Below are 8,384 nucleotides of genomic sequence, written 5' to 3' on the forward strand. Positions count from 1 at the left end.
AACACAATAATTTTTTTTTTAAATAAAAACAGAAATGACCATAAAACGACCATGTTCCTTTTTTGGTAAGGGATACTGGTATGAACCTCCTGGTCACACTAACACACATGTTGCATTGGACCAGAAAGGCACTGTGGAGAGCTGCGAGTTACATGTATCTCCTGGTCACACTAACACACATTAGTCTGCATGAATGAATGAATTATTTATTTCGAATGTTTACACATAAATAAACAACAAACAAATACTTTTTCAAGATTTTTACAAATAAACAAACGAAAAGGATAGGTTAGAAGCCAAAAGGCTTATTATAGAGCAACCTATACCCCTAATTCAAAAACAAATTCAAAAAATTTAAAGTTTGCAAAATAAAACAAACAAAAAATCAAATCTGCTTCACTGAACATCAAACTGCTTCACTGAACATCAAACTGCTTCACTGAACATCAAACTGCTTCACTGAACATCAAACTGCTTCACTGAACATCAAACTGCTTCACTGAACATCAAACTGCTTCACTGAACATCAAACTGCTTCACTGCTGAATTAGGGGTGTAACGATGCGACCTCACAACGATTAGTTTCGATTACGATTATTCAGGCAACGATTCAATGCATCGTGAAATCTCTTTATTTGACCACGATTCGATTAGATTCAATAAATGTTCGTTACATTTTCTATCAGTTAATTCCCCAAAAAAAATGTAATACACAAATGTGGCTGGGGGAACTGATTCACTGATTTTATAGGTCAATAAAAACAATACATTTTTTTATTTTTTTTATTTAGATTAAAATCTATTCTAACATATTCAAATCGATGCATCGATTCTAACACATTAGAATCGATGCATTTCGATTAATCGATGCATCGTTACACCCCTAATGGTGAACATCAAGCATTTCAAATGAGAGAGAGAGAGAAAAAATGCATTCTTTCACATGAAACGGTTTCCATATAAAATGCCTATTAAATGTAGTTCAGTCGAGCGAACATCAAGGCTAATGTGAAACAGACGAGACGGCAAATGTTACCTGACTATGTCTCAGTCAGCAGCAAGGGCTTGAGATAGCATGAGACACCACCCACAGACACACATACACAAATACACACACAGACACACACACATGCGCACGCGCACGCACACACCCTGGATACAGTGGGGTGGTTGCTCTTTATTCCTCTTTCTCTCTTGAGGAACACACGATGACGCATCGCTAAACGTTTACAGAGTGGATGGCTGGTGAAACTATAGAATTAAAGCCACAATCCAAATTTCACAATCTACAGTAAATGTATGTTTAAAGTGGTCTTTTGGAAAAGGTCCGTCTGCCTCTCCTCGTCACGTTTGAACACAATAATCCTGAAATGGTTCGTAGGAGATGTCTAGCACAATCTCTGGAGCAAAACAGAAAGAAGCATTTTATATAAAAGTATTCTGTACTTATATGACAACTAATAAAGAAACTTTTGAACTTGAAACTTGAACTTGAGATGTCAAGTTTCATGTTGACAGGTCCCTGGTGATGAATCTCTTCTACCTAGGGATGTCCGATATTATCGGCCTACCGATATTGGCATTAAAATGTGATATCGGAAAATATCGGTATCGGTTTTCAAATTTTAAATAAATTTTTTTTTTTACATTTCTATAACCTTTATTTAGCCAGGCAAGCAAGTAAGAACAAATTCTGATTTTATTTATTGTCAAAAGTATGCATAATGTTGTGTTAATTGCACAACAAGAGATATGTAATGTTAATTACCTGAAATTATTCAGTTTTTTGGGAGGGAAACCCTGCATATATCGGTATCGGAAATTAAGAGTTGGACAATATCGGTATATCGGTATCGGTAAAAAAGCCAATATCGAGCATCCCTAATTTCTATTTAATTGGTATCTGTAATGAGAGAGAGAGAGAGAGAGAAGTAGAGAGAGAGAGTGGTATCTATAATGAGAGAGAGGTAGAGAAAGAGACGTATCTATAATGAGAGCGAGAGAGAGAGAGAGCGAGAGAGAGAGAGAGAGAGAGAGAGAGAGAGAGAGAGAGAGAGAGAGAGAGAGAGAGAGAGAGAGAGAGAGAGAGAGAGAGAGAGAGAGAGAGAAGGTGGAGAGAGAGTGGTATATATACTTCTACCCACATAGAATCAATTTGATCACTTTCCTCCATCTGCTGGTTATGGCATGGTCTAAATATCAAATCCAAGAACACACACTGGCAAAAGATTGTGAATACAAGCGGCAAATCAACCGGTGAGTCCAGCAGAGCATGGCAGCCTGTCGGGCAGGCCGTGAAGATGCCCGGCTGCACCACCCTCTTCATCAGGAGCTCCACACCGTGCCCTCTGGCTGCACCACCCTCTTCGTCAGGAGCTCCACACCGTGCCCTCTGGCTGGCTGCACCACCCTCTTCATCAGGAGCGCCACACCGTGCCCTCTGGCTGGCTGCACCACCCTCTTCGTCAGGAGCTCCACACCGTGCCCTCTGGCTGGCTGCACCACCCTCTTCATCAGGAGCGCCACACCGTGCCCTCTGGCTGGCTGCACCACCCTCTTCGTCAGGAGCTCCACACCGTGCCCTCTGGCTGGCTGCACCACCCTCTTCATCAGGAGCGCCACACCGTGCCCTCTGGCTGCCGCTCTCAGATTCCCCTCAGTCAAGACAAACAGATACAAACATCTCATTCATCCCCACAGCCATTACCCTCCTCGCCTCGGGGGAAAGGAGGTAGCTATAGCTTGCCCCGGCGTCGTGAGTATGTACAGGCCTATATATAGGTTGATGTTTATGTTGATTTCTGATTACGTTGTTGTTGTTGCCACGGGACAATTTTGTATTGTAAATGCTCTGCTGATCGTACTTCATGTAGGGGGAGATGGCCGGGTGGTTGTGTCCTCCCAGTACAATGATGTGGTTTTCTCTCTTACAACGGCCTGCAAATTGAATTAAACAAAGCCTTTTACAGCCTCAAAAGTCATAAAAACTATTGTTTAAAAACACAAAACACTCATGTATTAATGTATAAGTGAAAAAAACTGTTTGAATGCATCAGTAATATAAGCACAATACTACAGTCACAACACTACGATACCACTACAGTTCATACTACAATCACCGATTGGACCTTTAACACTTTCGCGGCCACTGGGATGAGTCTAATTAATATCAAGAGGACCGTGAAATGTAAACAGACGTGGGGCTCAAGTTTCAAGTTTCAAGTTTCTTTAATAGTTGTCATACAGAAGTACAGAATACTTTCAAACAAAATGCTTCTTACTGTTACGCTCCAGAGACTGTGCTAGACAAGATAGTATCAAATAACATAGTATAGCATGTAAATTAGAAGTAGAAAATGAGGTCACAGTGTTCAGTATAGACATATGTACAATGTTCGATGCAGAATAGACGTAACTGAGTTACCATATAATATACAATACTATGCAGTGTACTAATGTACAATACTATATAGTGCAAAGCAGAAATGGGATGAGGTACAATTTAGGTACAATTTACAGTAAGGTGTACGAGTTGTAGTGCAATCCTTCATCAATAAATATAAAGTGTGGGGAGTGGGTGCTACAGTGTGTTTGTTTAAAGTGAGTGTGTGCTATAAAGTGTGGGGAGTGGGTGCTACAGTGTGTTTGTTTAAAGTGAGTGTGTGCGTGTGGATGTGTGTGCTATGTGCGTTTGATGGTTGTTGTGTAGTGTTCATTGTTCGTTGAGCAGCCTGATGGCCTGGGGATAGAAGGGGATAGGCTGTTCGTAGAGCTAAATCTATACTTTATAATAGTATTGCTATCTGTCCATTCTCATTGTCAATTGAGACCATAAACCGTCCCTTCAAAATGGCTTAAAGAAAAAAAGAAATCATCAATACGTTCTCATTTTATAGCGCCGTGAATATAAGCGTTATACCGGATTTCCTGGAAGCCGAGATAATGGGCTAATAGCTAATAACGTTAAATCCAATGGCATTTAGGTTATAGATACGCTCTAGTTAAAACTCAAACTGCATATGATCGGCACGATCCTCACGCATGTATGCATGAAAGGGGTGGGCGGGGGACGTCGTTTCGGGTTATTGATCACCAATAACCGTGTTAGCCTCATTAGCCTCATAGGCCGAACGCCTGGATGGCTATCAAAACAAGGCCCGATCGGGATGTACTTTACGTGAAAAAGCATTTCCCCGTTATCGATCGCCATCTGGTAGATCGATATGTCCATTGGCTGATGATAAATCCCCTTATTGCATGGTGAAATCTGCGATGCAAAACGTAATCCAAGCTACATGCTGCACATCTAGAATCCTGCTAACTGAAATCTCCATTGAAAGTAAAAAAAAAAATACTGATCCGTTCAGCCACAGGGCACACTGCATTATCGCGATAGCGCCCCTAAGAGGATCTGGCCGGTAATGCACCTTCTCGAATTCAAAGAGTAGGGTATATCTGCAGTGCCGCTCGGTGACCTTGAATAGGTTATTAATATGGAATAAAAGCAATAACAACTTGCCACGGATTTATCCGTGCTTCTGTCCACAACGGGTGGAATCGAAACACGGAGATATACGTTGTTCGTCCCCATTGTGTTAACACACGATGGAGACGTTATAGTTATCTACAGAGTGTATGGTTGGTGAAACTAGAATGAATCCTTCCCACAGGTGGAGAGAGGGAGGATTATGGAGCGCTGGGCGTAACAACAGCTCAGCTTACAATACAACTAAACCTATAAAATACTGTAGTCAAGATACATCTTCACAACAACAATAATAATAATAATAATAATAATAATAATAATGTATTATTATTTATTTATTATTATTATTACTTTAAATTATTTATTTATTTATTTATTTATTTATTTATTTATTTATTTATTTATTTATTTATTTATTTATTTATTTATTTATTTATTTATTATTGATAATAAATTCAAAGACACTGATGAGATAAAAAAGCAAAACAAAACTATGTTAGAAATAAAGTTGAAATCAAAGAAATGTGCTGCTAATGTTTACCTGTTTCTTCCTTCTTCCTTGAGGGGCACAATAACTTGGCATTCAATTGTGACTCTGATTTGTACTGTACATGTTGTTATCAAGTAGTAATTAGTCATCAGATGATGACTCATATCACATGTTTTGTCTCCGTTATGTCGTTTCCCTGTTATGATCTCACTGTGTGACAACAGATTGTTACGAGACTATTATGTAAGGGATAATGTATAGCTACGAGGTCATTGTCGCAAAATAATTGACCGACACAGAGTTTAGAATACAGAGGCGCCTCGCCGAGGTGTTCTAAACGTAGTGAAGGTCAATTATTTTGCGACAATGACCGAGTATAGCTATACATTATCCCGCTTATTCCACAAAAAACAGCCCCCGGTGGGCGGTTAACATACCGCTGTATTCGTTCGGTACACACTACAGCCGTTCGGTACGGATATGTGTACAGTACCTTTACACCCCTACAATGTTGTACAACACAACACAGTATATCATATAACTCCACTAGAGTACTACATGTTGTACAGTATATCGCTACAACATTCCCTGAGCAGCTGCTCTTTGACTGGAACCGTCCGTCCGTCCGTCCGTCCTCTCTCTCTCTCTCTCTCTCTCTCTCTCTCTCTCTCTCTCTCTCTCTCTCTCTCTCTCTCTCTCTCTCTCTCTCTCTCTCTCTCTCTCTCTCTCTCTCTCTCTCTCTCTCTCTCTCTCTCTCTCTCTCTCTCTCTCTCCCTCTCTCTCTCTCTCTCTCTCCTCTCTCTCTCTCTCCTCTCCCTCTCCCTCTCTCTCTCTCTCTCTCTCTGTCTGTCCGTCTCTGTGTTATGGCCTGTCTTTAGAGAGGAGCTATAAGAAGAATTCCTCATTATAGTACACTCTCCCTCCTGGACATAAACGTTTTATAAGAATGATATATACGGCCAAGGTATTCTTTAAGGTCTTTGCACCCATTATTGGACGAGGAAACACTTTGAAGTGAGATGTAGAACATACCTTGTGCCAGGATGCCGTAAGTGCTCCAAGATACAATGTGACTGCGGTCATCTGTTTCATGCATTATGAACACTAGCTATCTTAGAGTGTTCTCAGGAAATGTGTGTGTGTGTGTGTGTATTAGTGTGGTTGTGTGTGTGTGTGTGTGTGTGTGTGTGCATTTAGGGTGTGTCCGTGTTTCATTGACTGTGACATTTTAGTGTTTTCAAGAAATGTTATGTTTGCATTTGTTTCACTGAATGGTAAGACATGCAACAGTATGTCAGTGAATTTCTGTGTGCGTGAGTGTGTGTATACATGTGTATGTAAATGGTGCATTTATATAGCGCTTTTTTCCAAAGCACTTTATAATTTGTTCCTCACATTTTATCCATTCACTCACATATTCCCACACCGATGGCGGAGACAACCATGCAAGGTGCCAACCTGCTCATCGGGAGAAGTTAGGGGTTAAGCGTTTTGCTCAAGGACACTTCGACACGCTACCCGGGAGGAGCGGGAATCGAACCGGGAACCTCCGGATTACCAGACGACTGCTCTACCTCCCGAGCCACTGTCTCCCCTGTGTGTGTATGTGCGTGTATGTGTGTGTGAGTGTGTATATATATGTGTATGTATGCATGTACATGTGTGAGTGTGTATATATGTGTATGCGTGTGTGAGCGTGTATATATGTGTATGTGTGCATGTGAGTGTGCATGTGTGCTGGTAGGAGGATATATATGTGTGTGTGAGTGTGTTTGCAACTTTAATAAACTAATATTCTAACTGTGCCTTGATAATATTCCTTTGCAACCAAACATATATTTAACTAATATGGCCTTGAGCTCTTACTACTAAGACCTTTACAATCAAGAACAACAGTGATTTAGTATCCACCCCGATCAATTTAAATAACACATACACCTTTAAAGAACAAAATGGACCATTTCAAATGGTCAAGCAGGCAGATCCAGACATTAGTATGAATGGAATCTTGGCTGAAAAAGTCAGATAGTTATTCTTCCATAGCCTTGGACCACTATAATGTTTTTAGATCAGATATAATTGGAAGGGGTGGTGGAGTTGCTATATACTGTATGTCAAATCTTCTCTCTCTGTTACCGTTATAAAATATCAGTACTTGTACTTCTGCACTTTAAGATAAATGAGGGTGAAGTCACAATATTGTTTGTATGGACCATGGAGAAAATCAATAAAAAGAGAATTTCAAAAAAATAAATAAAAAAATATCAGTATTCCAATCTGTGGCCAAATAATTATTTATATTTGACCATGATCTACACACCTCCATCTGCTGATATTGACTTTCTACCAAACAAATAGCTTTAAATAATTGACTTAATAGAATTGTTGCCTGTGGTGTATTTTACCTACATTTGGAATGACCATTGTCCTATTAGTCTGCATCAGAAATACTCATCTAAAGAAAACACAATCCCATACTACATAGAAATTAAATCTTAATGACCAAGCCTTTCTAGCTGACCTTCATCATAGCACCATGTATTATACTTCATAAATCCCTGATGTGGAATTGGCTTTAGATTTCTTCTTTAAAAAAATGGTTGCCATTATAGATCACACGCTCCATGGAAACTACTTAGAGTGAAAGACAGACCATCGCCTTGGTTTATACCAGAACTCTCAGCTCTGGAACCGAGCCTGCATCATCTGCTAGAGATGCTCGGGTGATCCCTCCCGTTCGGCTTTAATGAGACAAATTAGAAAGAATTGCAGTCAAATATGCCAAAACAAGCTATTTCTTAGATTTGGTCACCAGTTCCTATACCGATTCATCATGTTCTGGAAAGCAGTAAATGTTCATAAAACATTTAAAAACATAAAAGTAAGGACCCTTGTGGAGTTTGAGGGGGACATTTATTTTTTACAGAAAGGCTGCTGGGATGGGCTATTAAATACATCTTAACTTAACCCTTTCACTGCCACACGACAGCTGTTAACCCCTTTCACTGTGACAATACAGAAGGTTAGCCCTTTCTATCACACAACCGACGGCGATGCTCCATCATTAGCATCATTAGCTCCGCATTTGCGGAGCTAATGATGCTAATGATGGAGCATCGCCGTCGGTTGTGTGATAGTAAAGGGCTAACCTTCTGTGTCGTGTGGCAGTGAAAGGGTTCATGTGTGCTTATCATTGACTTCAGGAAAAACACACCCACTAAAACACCCATGCTCATCAACAATCAACCCATTTCAGCCACAGACACATTCAAATACCTAGGAACATACATCAGCAATAGGGATGTCCGATATTATCGGCCTACCGATATTATCGGCCGATATCGGCATTCAAATGTGATATCGGAAAATATCTGTATCGGTTTTCAAATTATTATTTTATTTGAATTT

The sequence above is a fragment of the Notolepis coatsorum genome, assembly GCF_963971535.1.
Source record: "Notolepis coatsorum genome assembly, chromosome: 19".
Lineage (NCBI taxonomy): Eukaryota > Metazoa > Chordata > Actinopteri > Aulopiformes > Paralepididae > Notolepis > Notolepis coatsorum.